We start from the raw sequence: 21,500 nt of genomic DNA on the forward strand, positions 1-21,500 counted from the left end.
TGCAGTGCATCCCCAGTGGTGCCAGTGCACTCTCTGGACTCACTGCACTGCATCCCCAGTGGTGCCAGTGCACTCTCTGGACTCACTGCACTTCATCCCCAGTGGTGCCACTGCACTCTCTGGACTCACTGCATTGCATCCCCAGTGGTGCCAGTGCACTCTCTGGACTCACTGCACTGCATCCCCAGTGGTGCCACTGCACTCTCTGGACTCACTGCACTGCATCACCATTGGTGCCAGGGCACTCTCCGGACTCACTGCAGTGCATTCCCAGTGGTGCCAGTGCACTCTTTCGAGTCACTGCAGTGCAGCCCCTGAGGTGCCAGTGTACTCTCTGGACTCACTGCACTGCATCCCCAGTGGTGACAGTGCACTCTCTGGAATCACTGCAGTGCATCCCCTGTGGTGCCATTGCACTCTCTGGACTCACTGCACTGCATCCCCAGTGGTGCCAGTGCACTCTCTTGAGTCACTGCACTGCATGACCATTGGTGCCAGGGCACTCTCCGGACTCACTGCAGTGCATCCCCAGTGGTGCCAGTGCACTCTTTCGAGTCACTGCAGTGCAGCCCCTGAGGTGCCAGTGTACTCTCTGGACTCACTGCACTTCATCCCCAGTGGTGCCACTGCACTCTCTGGACTCACTGCATTGCATCCCCAGTGGTGCCAGTGCACTCTCTGGACTCACTGCACTGCATCCCCAGTGGTGCCACTGCACTCTCTGGACTCACTGCACTGCATCACCATTGGTGCCAGGGCACTCTCCGGACTCACTGCAGTGCATCCCCAGTGGTGCCAGTGCACTCTTTCGAGTCACTGCAGTGCAGCCCCTGAGGTGCCAGTGTACTCTCTGGACTCACTGCACTGCATCCCCAGTGGTGACAGTGCACTCTCTGGAATCACTGCAGTGCATCCCCTGTGGTGCCATTGCACTCTCTGGACTCACTGCACTGCATCCCCAGTGGAGCCAGTGCACTCTATGGACTAACTGCACTGCATACCCAGTGGTGCCAGGGCACTCTCCGGACTCACTGCAGTGCATCCCCAGTGGTGCCAGTGCACTCTTTCGAGTCACTGCACTGCATCCCCCGTGGTGCCAGTGCATTCTCTGGACTCACTGCAGTGCATCCCCATTGGTGCCAGTGCAGTCTCTGGAGTCACTGCAGTGCATCCCCAGTGGTGCCATGCACTCTCTGGACTCACTGCACTGCATCCCCAGTGCTGACAATGCACTCTCTGGACTCAGTGCACTGCATCCCCAGTGGTGCCACTGCACTCTCTGGACTCACTGCAGTGCATCCCCAGTGGTGCCAGTGCACTCTCTGGACTCACTTCACTGCATCCCCAAAGGTGCCAGTGCACTCTCTGGACTCACTGCAGTGCATCCCCTTTTGTGCCAGTGCACTCTCTGGACTCACTGCACTGCATCCCCAGTGGTGCCAGTGCACTCTCTAGAGTCACTGCACTGCATCCCCATTGGTGCCAGTGCACTCTCTGGACTCACTGCAGTGCATCCCCAGTGGTGCCAGTGCACTCTCTGGACTCACTGCACTGCATCCCCAGTGCTGACAGTGCACTCTCTGGACTAAATGCACTGCATCACCAGTGGTGGCAGTGTACTCTCTGGACTCACTGCACTGCATCCCCAGTGGAGACAGTGCACTCTCTGTAGTCACTGCGCTGCATCCCCAGTGGTTCCAGGGCACTCTCTCGACTCACTGCACTGCAACTCCAGTGGTGCCAGTGCACTCTCTGGACTCACTGCAGTGCATCCCCAGTGGTGCCAGTGCACACTCTGGAGTCACTGCGCTGCATCCCCTGTGGTGTTAGTGCCCTCTGAGGACTCACTGCACTACATCCCCTGTGGGGCCAGTGCACTCTCTGGACTCACTGCAGTGCATCCCCAGTGGTGCGAGAGCACTCTCTGGACTCACCGGGGTGCATCCCCAGTGGTGCCAGTGCACTCTCTGGACTCACTGCAGTGCATCAACAGTGGTGCCTCTGCATTCTCTGGAGTCACTGCACTGCATCCCCAGTGGTGCCAGTGCACTCTCTGGAGTCACTGCCCTGCATCCCCAGTGGTGCCAGTGCACTCTCTGGACTCACTGCAGTGCATCCCTTGTGGTGCCTTTGCACTCTCAGGACTCACTGCACTGCATCCCCAGTGGTGCCAGTGCACTCTCTGGAGTCACAGCACTGCATCAACAGTGGTTCCTCTGCACTCTCTGGAGTCACTGCACTGCATCCCCAGTGGTGCCAGTGCACTCTCTGGACTCACTGCAGTGCATCCCCAGTGGTGCCAGTGCACTCTCTGGACTCACTGCAGTGCATCCCCAGTAGTGCCACTGCACTCTCTGGACTCACTGCACTGCATCACCTGTGGTGCCACTGCACTCTCTGGACTCACTGCAGTGCATCCCCTGTGGTGCCAGTGCACTCTCTGGACTCACTGCACTTCATCCCCAGTGGTGCCAGTGCACTCTCTGGACTCACTGCATTGCATCACCATTGGTGCCAGGGCACTCTCCGGACTCACTGCAGTGCATCCGCAGTGGTGCCAGTGCACTCTTTCGAGTCACTGCAGTGCATCCCCTGTGGTGCCAGTGCACTCTCTGGACTCACTGCACTGCATCCCCAGTGGTGCCAGTGCACTCTCTGCACTCACTGCACTGCACCACCAGTGGTGCCAGTGCAGTCTCTGGACTCACTGCAGTGCATCCCCAGTGGTGCCAGTGCACTCTCTGGACTCACTGCACTGCTACCCCAGTGGTGCCAGTGCACTCTCTGGCGTCGCAGCACTGCATCAACAGTGGTGCCTCTGCACTCTCTGGAGTCACTGCACTGCATCCCCAGTGGTGCCAGTGCACTCTCTTGACTCACTGCAGTGCATCCCCAGTGGTGCCAGTGCACTCTCTGGACTCACTGCACTGCATCCACAGTGGTGCCAGTGCACTCTCTGGACTCACTGCACTTCATCCCCAGTGGTGCCAGTGCACTCTCTGGACTCACTGCATTGCATCCCCAGTGGTGCCAGTGCACTCTCTGGACTCACTGCACTGCATCCCCAGTGGTGCCACTGCACTCTCTGGACTCACTGCACTGCATCACCATTGGTGCCAGGGCACTCTCCGGACTCACTGCAGTGCATCCCCAGTGGTGCCAGTGCACTCTTTCGAGTCACTGCAGTGCAGCCCCTGAGGTGCCAGTGTACTCTCTGGACTCACTGCACTGCATCCCCTGTGGTGCCATTGCACTCTCTGGACTCACTGCACTGCATCCCCAGTGGTGCCTGTGCACTCTCTTGAGTCACTGCACTGCATCCCCAGTGGAGCCAGTGCACTCTATGGACTAACTGCACTGCACACCCAGTGGTGCCAGTGCACTCTCTGGACTCACTGCACTGCATCCCCAAAGGTGCCAGTGCACTCTCTGGACTCACTGCACTGCATCCCCAGTGGTGCCAGTGCACTCTCTGGATCACTGCACTGCATCACCATTGGTGCCAGGGCACTCTCCGGACTCACTGCAGTGCATCCCCAGTGGTGCCAGTGCACTCTTTCGAGTCACTGCACTGCATCCCCAGTGGTGCCAGTGCATTCTCTGGACTCACTGCAGTGCATCCCCATTGGTGCCAGTGCAGTCTCTGGAGTCACTGCAGTGCATCCCCAGTGGTGCCATGCACTCTCTGGACTCACTGCACTGCATCCCCAGTGCTGACAATGCACTCTCTGGACTCACTGCACTGCATCCCCAGTGGTGCCAGTGTACTCTCTGGACTCAGTGCACTGCATCCCCAGTGGTGCCACTGCACTCTCTGGACTCACTGCAGTGCATCCCCAGTGGTGCCAGTGCACTCTCTGGACTCACTGCACTGCATCACCAGTGGTGCCAGTGCACTCTCTGGACTCACTGCACTGCATCCCCAGTGGTGCCAGTGCACTCTCTGGACTCATGCAGTGCATCTCCTTTTGTGCCAGTGCACTCTATGGACTCACTGCAGTGCATCCCCAGTGGTGCCAGTGCACTCTCTGGACTCACTGCACTGCATCCCCAGTGGAGACAGTGCACTCTCTGTAGTCACTGCGCTGCATCCCCAGTGGTTCCAGGGCACTCTCTCGACTCACTGCAGTGCAACTCCAGTGGTTCCAGTGCACTCTCTGGACTCACTGCAGTACATCCCCAATGGTGCCAGTGCACTCTCTGGAGTCACTGCGCTGCATCCCCTGTGGTGTTAGTGCCCTCTGTGGACTCACTGCACTACATCCCCTGTGGGGCCAGTGCACTGTCTGGACTCACTGCAGTGCATCCCCAGTGGTGCGAGAGCACTCTCTGGACTCACCGGGGTGCATCCCCAGTGGTGCCAGTGCACTCTGTGGACTCACTGCAGTGCATCCCCAGTGTTGCCAGTGCACTCTCTGGAGTCACTGCACTGCATCCTCAGTGGTGCCAGTGCACTCTCTGGACTCACTGCACTGCATCCCCAGTGGTGCCAGTGCACTCTCTGGAGTCACTGCAGTGCATCCCCAGTGGTGCCGGTGCACTCTCTGGACTCACTGCACTGCATCCCATTGGTGCTAGTGCACTCTCTGGACTCACTGCACTGCATCCCCTGTGGTGCCAGTGCACTCTCTGGACTCACTGCACTGCATCCCCAGTTGTGCCAGTGCACTCTCTGGACTCAGTGCAGTGCATCCCCAGTGGTGCCAGTGCACTCTCTGGACTCACTGCAGTGCTTCCGCATTGGTGCCAGTGCACTCTCTGCACTCACTGCACTGCATCAACAGTGGTGCCTCTGCATTCTGTGGAGTCACTGCACTGCATCCCCAGTGGTGCCAGTGCACTCTCTGGACTCACTGTAGTGCATCCCCAGTGGTGCCAGTGCACTCTCTGGACTCACTGCACTGCATCTCCAGTGGTGCCAGTGCACTCTCTGGGCTCACTGCAGTGCATCCCCATTGGTGCCTTTGCACTCTCAGGACTCACTGCACTGCATCCCCAGTGGTGCCAGTGCACTCTCTGGAGTCACAGCACTGCATCAACAGTGGTGCCTCTGCACTCTCTGGAGTCACTGCACTGCATCCCCAGTGGTGCCAGTGCACTCTCTGGACTCACTGCAGTGCATCCCCAGTGGTGCCAGTGCACTCTCTGGACTCACTGCAGTGCATCCCCAGTAGTGCCACTGCACTCTCTGGACTCACTGCACTGCATCAACAGTGGTGCCAGTGCACTCTCTGGACTCACTGCATTGCATCCCCTGTGGTGCCAGTGTAGTCTCTGGACTCACAGCATTGCATCCCCAGTGGTGCCATTGCAACTACTGGACTCACAGCAATGTAGCTCAGTGGTGCCAGAGCACTCTCTGGACTCACTGCACTGCATCCCCAGTGGTGCCAGTGCACTCTGTGGACTCACTGCAGTGCATCCCCAGTGGTGCCAGTGCACTGTCTGGACTAAATGCATCCCCAGTGGTGCCAGTGCACTCTGTGGACTCACAGCACTGCATCCCCAGTGGTGCCAGTGCACTCTCTGGACTCACTGCACTAAAACCCCAGTGGTGCCAGTGCATTCTCTGGACTCACTGCACTGCATCGCCAGTGCACTCTCTGGACTCACCGAGGTGCATCCCCAGTGGTGCCAGTGCACTCTCTGGACTCACTGCACTGCATCCCCTGTGGTGCCAGTACACTCTCTGGACTCACTGCAGTGCATCCCCAGTGGTGCCAGTGTACTCTCTGGACTCGCTGCACTGCATCCCCAGTGGTGCCAGTGCACTCTATGGACTCACTGCAGTGCATTCCCAGTGGTGCCAGTGCACTTTCTGGACTCACTGCAGTGCATCCCCAGTGGTGCCAGTGCACTCTCTGTACTCACTGCAGTGCAGCCCCTGAGGTGCCAGTGCACTCTCTGTACTCACTGCAGTGCATTTCCAATGGTGTCAGTGCACTCTCTGGACTCACTGCAGTGAATCTCCCGTGGTGCCAGTGCACTCTCTGGACTCACTGAACTGCATCCCTATTGGTGCCAGTGCACTCTGTGGACTCACTGCACTGCATCCCCAGTGGTGCCTGTGAAGTGTCTGGACTCACTGCAGTGCAACCCCAGTGGTGCCAGTGCACGCTCTGGACTCACTGCACTACATCCCCTTCGGTGACAGTGCACTCTCTGGACTCACTGCAGTGCATCCCCAGTGGTGCCAGTGCACTCTCTGGACTCACTGCACAGCATCCCCAGTGGTGCCAGTGCACTCTCTGGACTCACTGAAGTGCATCCCCAGTGGAGCCAGTGCTCTCTGTGGACTCACTGCATTGCATCTCCAGTGGTGCGAGAGCACTCTCTGGTCTCACCGGGGTGCATCCCCAGTGGTGCCAGTGCACTCTCTGGACTCACTGCAGTGCATCCCCAGTGGTGCCAGTGCACTCTCTGGACTCACTGCAGTGCATCCCCAGTGTTGCCAGTGCACTCTCTGGAGTCACTGCACTGCATCCCCAGTGGTGCCAGTGCACTCTCTGGACTCACTGCACTGCATCCCCAGTGGTGCCAGTGCACTCTCTGGAGTCACTGCAGTGCATCCCCAGTGGTGGCAGTGCACTCTCTGGACTCACTGCACTGCATCCCAGTGGTGCTAATGCACTCTCTGGACTCACTGCACTGCATCCCCAGTGGTGCCAGTGCACTCTCTGGACTCACTGCACTGCATCCCCATTTGTGCCACTGCACTCTCTGGACTCACTGCAGTGCATCCTCAGTGGTGCCAGTGCAATCTCTGGACTCAACTGCAGTGCTTCCGCACTGGTGCCAGTGCACTCTCTGCACTCACTGCACTGCATCAACAGTGGTGCCTCTGCATTCTCTGGACTCAATGTAATGCATCCCCAGTGGTGCCAGTGCACTCTCTGGACTCACTGCAGTGCATCCCCAATGGTGCCAGTGCACTCTCTGGACTCACTGCAGTGCATCCCCAGTAGTGCCACTGCACTCTCTGGACTCACTGCACTGCATCCCCATTGGTGCCAGTGCACTCTCTGGACTCACTGCACTGCATCAACAGTGGTGCCAGTGCACTCTCTGGACTCACTGCATTGCATCCCCTGTGGTGCCAGTGTAGTCTCTGGACTCACAGCAGTGTATCCCCTGTGGTGCCAGTGCAACTACTGGACTCACTGCTGTGCATCCCCAGTGGTTCCAGAGAACACTCTGGTCTCACTGCAGTGCATCCCCAGTGGTGCCAGTGCACTCTCTGGACTCAATGCATCCCCAGTGGTGCCAGGGCACTCTCTGGACTCACAGCACTGCATCCCCATTGGTGCCAGTGCACTCTCTGGACTCACTGCACTAAAACCCCAGTGGTGCCAGTGCAGTCTCTGGACTCACTGCACTGCATCCCCAGTGGTGCCAGTGCACTCTCTGGACTCACTGCACTGCATGAACCTCTGGTGCCAGTACACTCTCTGGTCTCACTGCAGTGCATCCCCAGTGGTGCCAGTGTACTCTCTGGACTCACTGCACTGCATCCCCAGTGGTGCCAGTGCACTCTCTGGACTCACTGCACTGCATCCCCAGTGGTGCCAGTGCACTTTCTGGAGTCACTGCAGTGCATCCCCTTTTGTGCCAGTGCAGTCTCTGCACTCACTGCACTGCATCCCCAGTGGTGCCAGTGCACTCTCTGGACTCACTGCACTGCATCCCCAATGGTTCCATTGCACTCTCTGGACTCACTGCATTGGATCCCCATTGGTGTCAGTGCACTCTCTGGACTCAGTGCAGTGCATCCCCAGTGGTGCCAGTGCACTCTTTTGAGTCACTGCAGTGCATCCCCAGTGGTGCCAGTGCACTCTCTGGACTCACTGCACTGCATCCCCAGTGGTGCCAGTGCACTCTCTGGAGTCACTGCACTGCATCCCCTGTGGTGCCAGTGCCCTCTCTGGACTCACTGCACTGCATCCCCATTGGTGCCAGTGCACTCTCTGGACCCACTGCAGTGCATCCCCAGTGGTGCCAGTACACTCTCTGGACTCAGTGCACTGCATCCCCAATGGTGCCAGTGCACTCTCTGTAGTCACTGCACTGCATCCCCATTGGTGCCAGTGCACTCTCTGGACTCACTGCAGTGTATCCCCTGTGGTGCCAGTGCACTCTGTGGACTCACTGCACTGCATCCCCATTGGTGCCAGTAAACTCTCTGGACTCACTGCAGTGCATCCCCAGTGGTGCCAGTGCACTCTCTGGACTCACTGCAGTGAATCTCCCGTGGTGCCAGTGCACTCTCTGGACTCACTGCACTGCATCCCCAGTGGTGCCAGTTCACTCTCTGGACTCACTGAACTGCATCCCTAGTGGTGCCAGTGCACTCTGTGGACTCACTGCACTGCATCCCCAGTGGTGCCTGAGAAGTCTCTGGACTCACTGCAGTGCAACCCCAGTGGTGCCAGTGTAATCTCTGGACTCAAGGCACAGTAAACCCAGTGGTGCCAGTGCAATCTAAGGACTCACAGCAGTGCAGCTAAATTTGATGCCAGTGCACTCTCTGTAGTCACTGCACTGCATCCCCATTGGTGCCAGTGCACTCTCTGGACTCACTGCAGTGTATCCCCTGTGGTGCCAGTGCACTCTGTGGACTCACTGCACTGCATCCCCATTGGTGCCAGTAAACTCTCTGGACTCACTGCAGTCCATCCCCAGTGGTGCCAGTGCACTCTCTGGACTCACTGCAGTGCAGCCCCTGAGGTGCCAGTGCACTCTCTGTACTCACTGCAGTGCATTCCCGGTGGTGTCAGTGCACTCTCTGGACTCACTGCAGTGAATCTCCCGTGGTGCCAGTGCACTCTCTGGACTCACTGCACTGCATCCCCAGTGGTGCCAGTTCACTCTCTGGACTCACTGAACTGCATCCCTAGTGGTGCCAGTGCACTCTGTGGACTCACTGCACTGCATCCCCAGTGGTGCCTGAGAAGTCTCTGGACTCACTGCAGTGCAACCCCAGTGGTGCCAGTGTAATCTCTGGACTCAAGGCACAGTAAACCCAGTGGTGCCAGTGCAATCTAAGGACTCACAGCAGTGCAGCTAAATTTGATGCCAGTGCACTCTCTGGACTCACTGCACTGCATCCCCAGTGGTGCCAGTGCACTCTCTGCACTCACTGCACTACATCCCCAGTGTTGCCAGTGCACTCTCTGGACTCACTGCAGTGCATTCCCATTGGTGCCATTGCACTCTCAGGACTCACTGCACTGCATCCCCAGTGGTGCCACTGCATTCTCTGGACTCCCTGAAGTGCATCCCCAGTGGAGCCAGTGCTCTCTGTGGACTCACTGCACTGCATCCCCAGTGGTGCCAGTGCACTCTCTGGACTCAATGCACTGCATCCCCTATGTGCCAGTGCACTCTCTGTACACACTGCACTGCATCTCCAGTGGAGCCAGAGCACTCTCTGGCCTCACTGCAGTGCATCCCCAGTGGTGACAGTGCACTCTCTGTAGTCACTGCGCTGCATCCCCAGTGGTGCCAGTGCACTCTCTGGACTCACTGCAGTGTAACCCCTGCGGTGCCAGTGCACTCTGTGCTCTCAGTGCAATGCATCCCCAGTGGTGCCAGTGCACTCTCTGGACTCACTGCAGTGCAGCCCCTTAGGTGCCAGTGCACTCTCTGTACTCACTGCCGTGCATTCCCAGTGGTGCCAGGGCACTCTCTGCAGACAATGCAGTGCATCCCCAAAGGTGACAGTGCACTCTCTGGACTCACTGTACTGCTCGAGCCGCGGCAGCCGCTGCAGCCGCGTTAGCCCCTCCAGCCTCGGCAGCCGCTCCAGCCGCTCCAGCCGCGGCAGCCGCGGCAACCGGTCCAGCCGCGGCAGCCGCTCCATCCGCGGCATACGCGGCAGCCGCTCCAGCCGCTCCAGCCGCGGCAGCCGCTCCAACCGCGGCAGGCGCTCCAGCCGCGGCATCCGCGGCAGCCGTTCCAGCCGCGGCAGCCGCTCCAACCGCGGCAGCCGCTCCAGCCGTGGCAGCCGCTCCACTCGGTAGCGGCTTTCGCGGCTGCCGCGGCTGGAGCGGCTGCCGCGGCTGCCGCGGCTGCGGCGGCTGGAGCGTCTAGAGCGTCTGCCGCGGCTGGAGGGGCTACCGCGGCTGGAGCGGCTGAGGCGGCTGGAGCGGATGCCGCGGCTGGAGCAGTGCAGTGAGTCCAGAGAGTCAACTGGCACCACACAGGATGCAGTACAGTGAGTCCAGAGAGTGCACTGGCACCACAGGGGATGCACTGCAGTTACTCCAGAGAGTGCACTGGAACCACTGGGGATGCAGTTCAGTGAGTCCATAGAGTGCACTGGCACCACCGGGGAATCAAATACATTCTCACTTCAGTGAGATCCCCATTAGTGCCAGTGCACTCTCTGGACTCACTGCACTGCATCCCCATTGCTGACAGTGCACTCTTTACTCAGTGCACTGCATCCCCAGTGGTGCCAGTTCACTCTCTGGACTCACTGCAGTGCATCCCCAGAAGTGCAAGTGGCTCTCTGGACTCATTGCACTGCATCACCTGTGGTGCCAGTGCACTCTCTGGACTCTCTGCACTAAATCCCCAGTGGTGCCAGTGCAACTACTGGACTCACTGCAGTGTAGCTCAGTGGTGCCAGAGCACTCTCTGGACTCACTGCACTGCATCCCCAGTGGTGCCAGTGCACTCCGTGGACTCACTGCAGTGCATCCCCAGTGGTTCCAGTGCACTGTCTGGACTCACAGCACTGCATCCCCATTGGTGCCAGTGCACTCTCTGGACTCACTGCACTAAAACCCCAGTGGTGCCAGTGCAGTCTCTGGACTCACTGCACTGCATCCCCAGTGGTGCCAGTGCACTTTCTGGAGTCACTGCACTGCATCCCCTTTTGTGCCAGTGCAGTCTCTGCACTCACTGCACTGCATCCCCAGTGGTGCCAGTGCACTCTCTGGACTCACTGCACTGCATCCCCAGTGGTGCCAGTGCACTCTCTGGACTCACTGCAGTGCATCACCAGTGGTGCCAGTGCACTCTCTGGACTCACTGAACTGCATCCCCAGTGTCGCCAGTGCACTCTCTGGACTCACTGCAGTGCATCCCCAGTGGTGACAGTGCACTCTCTGGACTCACTGCACTTCATCCCCAGTGGTGCCAGTGCACTCTCTGGACCCACTGCAGTGCATCCCGACTGGTGCCAGTGCACTCTCTGTAGTCACTGCAATGCATCCCCATTGGTGCCAGTGCACTCTCTGGACTCACTGCAGTGTATCCCCTGTGGTGCCAGTGCACTCTGTGGACTCACTGCACTGCATCCCCATTGGTGCCAGTGCACTCTCTGGACTCACTGCAGTGCATCCCCAGTGGTGCCAGTTCACTCTCTGGACTCACTGAACTGCATCCCTAGTGGTGCCAGTGCACTCTGTGGACTCACTGCACTGCATCCCCAGTGGTGCCTGTGAAGTCTCTGGACTCACTGCAGTGCAACCCCAGTGGTGCCAGTGTAATCTCTGGACTCAAGGCACAGTAAACCCAGTGGTGCCAGTGCAATCTAAGGACCCACAGCAGTGCAGGTAAAGTTGGTGCCAGTGCACTCTCTGGACTCACTGCACTGCATCCCCAGTGGTGCCAGTGCACTCTCTGGACTCACTACACTACATCCCCTTCGGTGCCTGTGCACTCTCAGGACTCACTGCAGTGCATCCCCATTGGTGCGAGAGCACTCTCTGGACTCACCGGGGTGCATCCCCAGTGATGCCAGTGCATTCTCTGGACTCACTGCACTGCATCCCCAGTGGTGCAAGTGCACTCTCTGGAGTCACTGCAGTGCATCCCCAGTGGTGCCAGTGCACTCTCTGGACTCACTGCACTGCATCCCCAGTGGTGCCAGTGCACTCTCTGGACTCACTGCACTGCATCCCCATTTGTGCCACTGCACTCTCTGGACTCACTGCAGTGCATCCTCAGTGGTGCCAGTGCAATCTCTGGACTCAACTGCAGTGCTTCCGCACTGGTGCCAGTGCACTCTCTGCACTCACTGCACTACATCAACAGTGGTGCCTCTGCATTCTCTGGAGTCACTGCACTGCATCCCCATTGGTGCCAGTGCAATCTCTGGACTCATTGTAGTGCATCCCCAGTGGTGCCAGTGCACTCTCTGGACTCACTGCACTGCATCCCCAGTGGTGCCAGTGCACTCTCTGGACTCACTGCAGTGCATCCCTTGTGGTGACTTTGAACTCTCAGGACTCAATGCACTGCATCCCCAGTGGTGCCAGTGCACTCTCTGGAGTCACAGCACTGCATCAACAGTGGTGCCTCTGCACTCTCTGGAGTCACTGCACTGCATACCCATTGGTGCCAGGGCACTCTCTGGACTCACTGTAGTGCATCCCCAGTGGTGCCAGTGCACTCTCTGGACTCACTGCAGTGCATCCCCAGTAGTGCCACTGCACTCTCTGGACTCACTGCACTGCATCCGCATTGGTGCCAGTGCACTCTCTGGACTCACTGCACTGCATCCCCAGTGGTGCCAGTGCATTCTCTGGACTCACTGCATTGCATCCCCTGTGGTGCCAGTGTAGTCTCTGTACTCACAGCAGTGTATCCCCAGTGGTGCCAGTGCAACTACTGGACTCACTGCAGTGTAGCTCAGTGGTGCCAGAGCACTCTCTGGACTCACTGCACTGCATCCCCAGTGGTTCCAGAGAACACTCTGGTCTCACTGCAGTGCATCCCCAGTGGTGCCAGTGCACTGTCTGGACTCAATGCATCCCCAGTGGTGCCAGGGCACTCTCTGGACTCATTGCACTGCATCCCCAGTGGTGCCAGTGCACTCTCTGGACTCACTGCACTAAAACACCAGTGGTGCCAGTGCAGTCTCTAGACTCACTGCACTGCATCCCCAGTGGTGCCAAAGCACTCTCTGGACTCACCGGGGTGCATCCCCACTGGTGCCAGTGCACTCTCTGGACTCACTGCACTGCATCAACCTGTGGTGCCAGTAAACTCTCTGGTCTCACTGCACTGCATCCCCAGTGGTGCCAGTGTACTCTCTGGACTCACTGCACTGCATCCCCAGTGGTGCCAGTGCACTCTCTGGACTCACTGCAGTGCATCCCCTTTTGTGCCAGTGCAGTCTCTGCACTCATTGCACTGCATCCCCAGTGGTACCAGTGCACTCTGTGGACTCACTGCACTGCATCCCCAGTGGTGCCAGTTCACTCTCTGGACTCACTGAACTGCATCCCTAGTGGTGCCAGTGCACTCTGTGGACTCACTGCACTGCATCCCCAGTGGTGCCTGTGAAGTCTCTGGACTCACTGCAGTGCAACCCCAGTGGTGCCAGTGTAATCTCTGGACTCAAGGCACAGTAACCCCAGTGGTGCCAGTGCAATCTAAGGACCCACAGCAGTGCAGATAAAGTTGGTGCCAGTGCACTCTCTGGACTCACTGCACTGCATCCCCAGTGGTGCCAGTGCACTCTCTGGACTCACTGCACTACATCCCCTTCGGTGCCAGTGCACTCTCTGGACTCACTGCACTGCATCCCCAGTGGTGCCAGTGCACTCTCTGGACTCACTGCAGTGCATCACCAGTGGTGCCAGTGCACTCTCTGGACTCACTGAACTGCATCCCCAGTGTCGCCAGTGCACTCTCTGGACTCACTGCAGTGCATCCCCAGTGGTGACAGTGCACTCTCTGGACTCACTGCACTTCATCCCCAGTGGTGCCAGTGCACTCTCTGGACCCACTGCAGTGCATCCCGACTGGTGCCAGTGCACTCTCTGTAGTCACTGCAATGCATCCCCAGTGGTGCCAGTGCACTCTCTGGACTCACTGCAGTGTATCCCCTGTGGTGCCAGTGCACTCTGTGGACTCACTGCACTGCATCCCCATTGGTGCCAGTGCACTCTCTGGACTCACTGCAGTGCATCCCCAGTGGTGCCAGTTCACTCTCTGGACTCACTGAACTGCATCCCTAGTGGTGCCAGTGCACTCTGTGGACTCACTGCACTGCATCCCCAGTGGTGCCTGTGAAGTCTCTGGACTCACTGCAGTGCAACCCCAGTGGTGCCAGTGTAATCTCTGGACTCAAGGCACAGTAAACCCAGTGGTGCCAGTGCAATCTAAGGACCCACAGCAGTGCAGGTAAAGTTGGTGCCAGTGCACTCTCTGGACTCACTGCACTGCATCCCCAGTGGTGCCAGTGCACTCTCTGGACTCACTACACTACATCCCCTTCGGTGCCTGTGCACTCTCAGGACTCACTGCAGTGCATCCCCATTGGTGCGAGAGCACTCTCTTGTCTCACCGGGGTGCATCCCCAGTGATGCCAGTGCATTCTCTGGACTCACTGCACTGCATCCCCAGTGGTGCAAGTGCACTCTCTGGAGTCACTGCAGTGCATCCCCAGTGGTGCCAGTGCACTCTCTGGACTCACTGCACTGCATCCCCAGTGGTGCCAGTGCACTCTCTGGACTCACTGCACTGCATCCCCAGTGGTGCCAGTGCACTCTCTGGACTCACTGCACTGCATCCCCAGTGGTGCCAGTTCACTCTCTGGACTCACTGAACTGCATCCCTAGTGGTGCCAGTGCACTCTGTGGACTCACTGCACTGCATCCCCAGTGGTGCCTGTGAAGTCTCTGGACTCACTGCAGTGCAACCCCAGTGGTGCCAGTGTAATCTCTGGACTCAAGGCACAGTAACCCCAGTGGTGCCAGTGCAATCTAAGGACCCACAGCAGTGCAGCTAAAGTTGGTGCCAGTGCACTCTCTGGACTCACTGCACTGCATCCCCAGTGCTGACAGTGCACTCTCTGGACTCACTGCACTACATCCCCTTCGGTGCCAGTGCACTCTCTGGACTCACTGCAGTGCATCCACTGTGGTGCCATTGCACTCTCAGGACTCACTGCACTGCATCCCCAGTGGTGCCAGTGCACTCTCTGGACTCACTGAAGTGCATCCCCAGTGGAGCCAGTGCTCTCTGTGGACTCATTGCCGTGCATCCCCAGTGGTGCGAGAGCACTCTCTGGACTCACCGGGGTGCATCCCCAGTGGTGCCAGTGCACTCTCTGGACTCACTGCAGTGCATCCCCAGTGGTGCCAGTGCACTCTGTGGACTCACTGCAGTGCATCCCCAGTGTAGCCAGTGCACTCTCTGGAGTCACTGCACTGCATCCCCAGTGGTGCCAGTGCACTCTCTGGACTCACTGCACTGCATCCCCAGTGGTGCCAGTGCACTCTCTGGACTCACTGCACTGCATCCCCAGTGGTGCCGGTGCACTCTCTGGACTCACTGCACTGCATCCCATTGGTGCTACTGCACTCTCTGGACTCACTGCACTGCATCCCCAGTGGTGCCAGTGCACTCTCTGGACTCACTGCACTGCATCCCCATTTGTGCCACTGCACTCTCTGGACTCACTGCAGTGCATCCTCAGTGGTGCCAGTTCAATCTCTGGACTCAACTGCAGTGCTTCCGCACTGGTGCCAGTGCACTCTCTGCACTCACTGCACTGCCTAAACAGTGGTGCCTCTGCATTCTCTGGAGTCACTGCACTGCATCCCCAGTGGTGCCAGTGCACTCTCTGGACTCACTGTAGTGCATCCCCAGTGGTGCCAGTGCACTCTCTGGACTCACTGCACTGCATCCCCAGTGGTGCCAGTGCACTCTCTGGACTCACTGCACTACATCCACTGTGCTGCCATTGCACTCTCAGGACTCACTGCACTGCATCCCCAGTGGTGCCACTGCACTCTCTGGACTCACTGAAGTGCGTCCCCAGTGGAGCCAGTGCTCTCTGTGGACTCACTGCACTGCATCCCCAGTGGTGCCAGTGCACTCTCTGGACTCACTGCACTACATCCACTGTGCTGCCATTGCACTCTCAGGACTCACTGCACTGCATCCCCAGTGGTGCCACTGCACTCTCTGGACTCACTGAAGTGCGTCCCCAGTGGAGCCAGTGCTCTCTCTGGACTCACAGCAGTGTATCCCCAGTGGTGCCAGTGCAACTACTGGACTCACTGCAGTGTAGCTCAGTGGTGCCAGAGCACTCTCTGGACTCACTGCACTGCATCCCCAGTGGTTCCAGAGAACACTCTGGTCTCACTGCAGTGCATCCCCAGTGGTGCCAGTGCACTGTCTGGACTCAATGCATCCCCAGTGGTGCCAGGGCACTCTCTGGACTCACAGCACTGCATCCCCATTGGTGCCAGTGCACTCTCTGGAATCACTGCACTGCATCCCCAGTGGTGCCACTGCACTCTCTGGACTCACTGCACTGCATCCGCAGTGGTGCCAGTGCACTCTCTAGACTCCCCGGGGTGCATCCCCAGTGGTGCCATTGCACTCTCTGGACTCACTGCACTGCATCCCCATTGGTGCCAGTACACTCTCTGGTCTCACTGCAGTGCATCCCCAGTGGTGCCAGTGTACTCTCTTGGACTCACTGCACTGCATCCCCAGTGGTGCCAGTGCACTCTCTGGACTCACTGCAGTGCATCCCCAGTGGTGCCAGTGCACTTTCTGGAGACACTGCAGTGCATCCCCTTTTGTGCCAGTGCAGTCTCTGCACTCACTGCACTGCATCCCCAGTGTGCCAGTGCACTCTCTGGACTCACTGCACTGCATCCCCAGTGGTTCCATTGCACTCTCTGGACTCACTGCATTGGATCCCCAGTGGTGTCAGTGCACTCTCTGGACTCACTGCACTGCATCCCCATTGGTGCCAGTGCACTCTTTTGAGTCACTGCAGTGCATCCCCAGTGGTGCCAGTGCACTCTCTGGACTCACTGCACTGCATCCCCATTGGTGCCAGTGCACTCTCTGGACTCACTGCAGTGCATCCCCAGTGGTGCCAGTGCACTCTCTGGACTCACTGCACTGCATCCCCAGTGGTGCCAGTGCACTCTCTGGACTCACTGCAGTGCATCCCCAGTGGTGCCAGTGCACTCTCTGGACTCACTGCACTGCATCCCCAATGGTGCCAGTGCACTCTCTGGACCCACTGCAGTGCATCCCCACTGGTGCCAGTGCACTCTCTGGACTCAGTGCACTGCATCCCCAATGGTGCCAGTGCACTCTCTATAGTCACTGCACTGCATCCCCATTGGTGCCAGTGCACTCTCTGGACTCACTGCAGTGTATCCCCTGTGGTGCCAGTGCACTCTGTGGACTCACTGCACTGCATCCCCATTGGTGCCAGTGCACTCTCTGGACTCACTGCAGTGCATCCCCAGTGGTGCCAGTGCACTCTCTGGACTCAGTGCCGTGCATTCCCAGTGGTGCCAGGGCACTCTCTGCAGACAATGCAGTGCATCCACAAAGGTGACAGTGCACTCTCTGGACTCACTGTACTGCTCGAGCCGCGGCAGCCGCTCCAGCCGCGTTAGCCCCTCCAGCCTCGGCAGCCGCTCCAGCCGCTCCAGCCGCGGCAGCCGCGGCAACCGGTCCAGCCGCGGCAGCCGCTCCATCCGCGGCATACGCGGCAGCCGCTCCAGCCGCTCCAGCCGCGGCAGCCGCTCCAACCGCGGCAGGCGCTCCAGCCGCGGCATCCGCGGCAGCCGTTCCAGCCGCGGCAGCCGCTCCAACCGCGGCAGCCGCTCCAGCCGTGGCAGCCGCTCCACTCGGTAGCGGCTTTCGCGGCTGCCGCGGCTGGAGCGGCTGCGGCGGCTGGAGCGTCTAGAGCGTCTGCCGCGGCTGGAGGGGCTACCGCGGCTGGAGCGGCTGAGGCGGCTGGAGCGGATGCCGCGGCTGGAGCAGTGCAGTGAGTCCAGAGAGTCAACTGGCACCACACAGGATGCAGTACAGTGAGTCCAGAGAGTGCACTGGCACCACAGGGGATGCACTGCAGTTACTCCAGAGAGTGCACTGGAACCACTGGGGATGCAGTTCAGTGAGTCCAGAGAGTGCACTGGCACCACCGGGGATTCAAATACATTCTCACTTCAGTGAGATCCCCATTAGTGTCAGTGCACTCTCTGGACTCACTGCACTGCATCCCCATTGCTGACAGTGCCCTCTTTACTCAGTGCACTGCATCCCCAGTGGTGCCAGTTCACTCTCTGGACTCACTGCACTGCATCCCCAGAAGTGCCAGTCGCTCTCTGGACTCATTGCACTGCATCACCTGTGGTGCCAGTGCACTCTCTGGACTCACTGCACTAAATCCCCAGTGGTGCCAGTGCAACTACTGGACTCACTGCAGTGTAGCTCAGTGGTGCCAGAGCACTCTCTGGACTCACTGCACTGCATCCCCAGTGGTGCCAGTGCACTCTGTGGACTCACTGCACTGCATCCCCAGTGGTGCCAGAGCACTCTCTGATCTCAATGCATCCCCAGTGGTGCCAGGGCACTCTCTGGACTCACAGCACTGCATCCCCGTTGGTGCCAGTGCACTCTCTGGACTCATTGCACTAAAACCCCAGTGGTGCCAGTGCAGTCTCTGGACTCACCGGGGTGCATCCCCAGTGGTGCCAGTGCACTCTCTGGACTCACTGCAGTGCATCCCCAGTGGTGCCAGTGTACTCTCTGGACTCACTGCACTGCATCCCCAGTGGTGCCAGTGCACTCTCTGGACTCACTGCAGTGCATCCCCAGTGGTGCCAGTGCACTTTCTGGAGTCACTGCAGTGCATCCCCTTTTGTGCCAGTGCAGTCTCTGCACTCACTGCACTGCATCCCCAGTGGTGCCAGTGCACTCTCTGGACTCACTGCACTGCATCCCCAGTGGTGCCAGTGCACTCTCTGGACTCACTGCACTTCATCCCCAGTGGTGCCAGTGCACTCTCTCGACTCACTGCACTGCATCCCCAGTGGTGCCACTGCACTCTCTGGACTCACTGCACTGCATCACCTTTGGTGCCAGGGCACTCTCCGGACTCACTGCAGTGCATCCCCAGTGGTGCCAGTGCACTCTTTCGAGTCACTGCAGTGCAGCCCCTGAGGTGCCAGTGTACTCTCTGGACTCACTGCAGTGCAGCCCAATTGGTGCCAGTGCACTCTCTGGACTCACTGCACTGCATCCCCAGTGGTGCCAGTGCACTCTCTGGACCCACTGCAGTGCATCCCGACTGGTGCCAGTGCACTCTCTGGACTCAGTGCACTGCATCCCCAATGGTGCCAGTGCACTCTCTGGACTCACTGCAGTGCATCCCCAGTGGTGCCAGTGCACTCTCTGGACTCACTGCAGTGCAGCCCCTGAGGTGCCAGTGCACTCTCTGTACTCACTGCAGTGCATTCCCAGTGGTGTCAGTGCACTCTCTGGACTCACTGCAGTGAATCTCCCGTGGTGCCAGTGCACTCTCTGGACTCACTGCACTGCATCCCCAGTGGTGCCAGTTCACTCTCTGGACTCACTGAACTGCATCCCTAGTGGTGCCAGTGCACTCTGTGGACTCACTGCACTGCATCCCCAGTGGTGCCTGTGAAGTCTCTGGACTCACTGCAGTGCAACCCCAGTGGTGCCAGTGTAATCTCTGGACTCAAGGCACAGTAACCCCTGTGGTGCCAGTGCAATCTAAGGACCCACAGCAGTGCAGCTAAAGTTGGTGCCAGTGCACTCTCTGGACTCACTGCACTGCATCCCCAGTGGTGCCAGTGCACTTTCTGGACTCACTGCACTACATCCCCTTCGGTGCCAGTGCACTCTCTGGACTCACTGCAGTGCATCCACTGTGGTGCCATTGCACTCTCAGGACTCACTGCAGTGCATCCCCAGTGGTGCGAGAGCACTCTCTGGACTCACCGGGGTGCATCCCCAGTGGTGCCAGTGCACTCTCTGGACTCACTGCAGTGCATCCCCAGTGGTGCCAGTGCACTCTCTGGAGTCACTGCACTGCATCCCCAGTGGTGCCAGTGCAGTCTCTGGACTCACTGCACTGCATCCCCAGTGGTGCCGGTGCACTCTCTGGACTCACTGCACTGCATCCCATTGGTGCTAGTGTACTCTCTGGACTCACTGCACTGCATCCCCAGTGGTGCCAGTGCACTCTCTGGACTCACTGCACTGCATCCCCATTTGTGCCACTGCACTCTCTGGACTCACTGCAGTGCATCCTCAGTGGTGCCAGTGCAATCTCTGGACTCAACTGCAGTGCTTCCGCACTGGTGCCAGTGCACTCTCTGCACTCACTGCACTGCATCAACAGTGGTGCCTCTGCATTCTCTGGAGTCACTGCACTGCATCCCCATTGGTGCCAGTGCACTCTCTGGACTCACTGTAGTGCATCCCCAGTGGTGCCAGTGCACTCTCTGGACTCACTGCACTGCATCCCCAGTGGTGCCAGTGCACTCTCTGGACTCACTGCAGTGCATCCCTTGTGGTGCCTTTGCACTCTCAGGACTCAATGCACTGCATCCCCAGTGGTGCCAGTGCACTCTCTGGAGTCACAGCACTGCATCAACAGTGGTGCCTCTGCACTCTCTGGAGTCACTGCACTGCATTCCCAGTGGTGCCAGTGCACTCTCTGGACTCACTGCACTGCATCCCCATTGGTGCCAGTGCACTCTCTGGACTCACTGCATTGCATCCCCTGTGGTGCCAGTGTAGTCTCTGGACTCACAGCAGTGTATCCCCAGTGGTGCCAGTGCAACTACTGGACTCACTGCAGTGTAGCTCAGTGGTGCCAGAGCACTCTCTGGACTCACTGCACTGCATCCCCAGTGGTTCCAGAGAACACTCTGGTCTCACTGCAGTGCATCCCCAGTGGTGCCAGTGCACTCTCTGGACTCAATGCATCCCCAGTGGTGCCAGGGCACTCTCTGGACTCACAGCACTGCATCCCCATTGGTGCCAGTGCACTCTCTGGACTCACTGCACTAAAACCCCAGTGTTGCCAGTGCAGTCTCTGGACTCACTGCACTGCATCCCCAGTGGTGCCAGTGCACTCTCTGGACTCACCGGGGTGCATCCCCAGTGGTGCCAGTGCACTGTCTGGACTCACTGCACTGCATCAACCTGTGGTGCCAGTACACTCTCTGGTCTCACTGCACTGCATCCCCAGTGGTGCCAGTGTACTCTCTGGACTCACTGCACTGCATCCCCAGTGGTGCCAGTGCACTCTCTGGACTCACTGCAGTGCATCCCCTTTTGTGCCAGTGCAGTCTCTGCACTCACTGCACTGCATCCCCAGTGGTACCAGTGCACTCTGTGGACTCACTGCACTGCATCCCCAGTGGTGCCAGTTCACTCTCTGGACTCACTGAACTGCATCCCTAGTGGTGCCAGTGCACTCTGTGGACTCACTGCACTGCATCCCCAGTGGTGCCTGTGAAGTCTCTGGACTCACTGCAGTGCAACCCCAGTGGTGCCAGTGTAATCTCTGGACTCAAGGCACAGTAACCCCAGTGGTGCCAGTGCAATCTAAGGACCCACAGCAGTGCAGCTAAAGTTGGTGCCAGTGCACTCTCTGGACTCACTGCACTGCATCCCCAGTGGTGCCAGTGCACTCTCTGGACTCACTGCACTACATCCCCTTCGGTGCCAGTGCACTCTCTGGACTC

This window comes from Anser cygnoides, chromosome 5 (genome assembly GCF_040182565.1).
Source record: "Anser cygnoides isolate HZ-2024a breed goose chromosome 5, Taihu_goose_T2T_genome, whole genome shotgun sequence".
NCBI classification, from domain to species: Eukaryota; Metazoa; Chordata; class Aves; order Anseriformes; family Anatidae; genus Anser; species Anser cygnoides.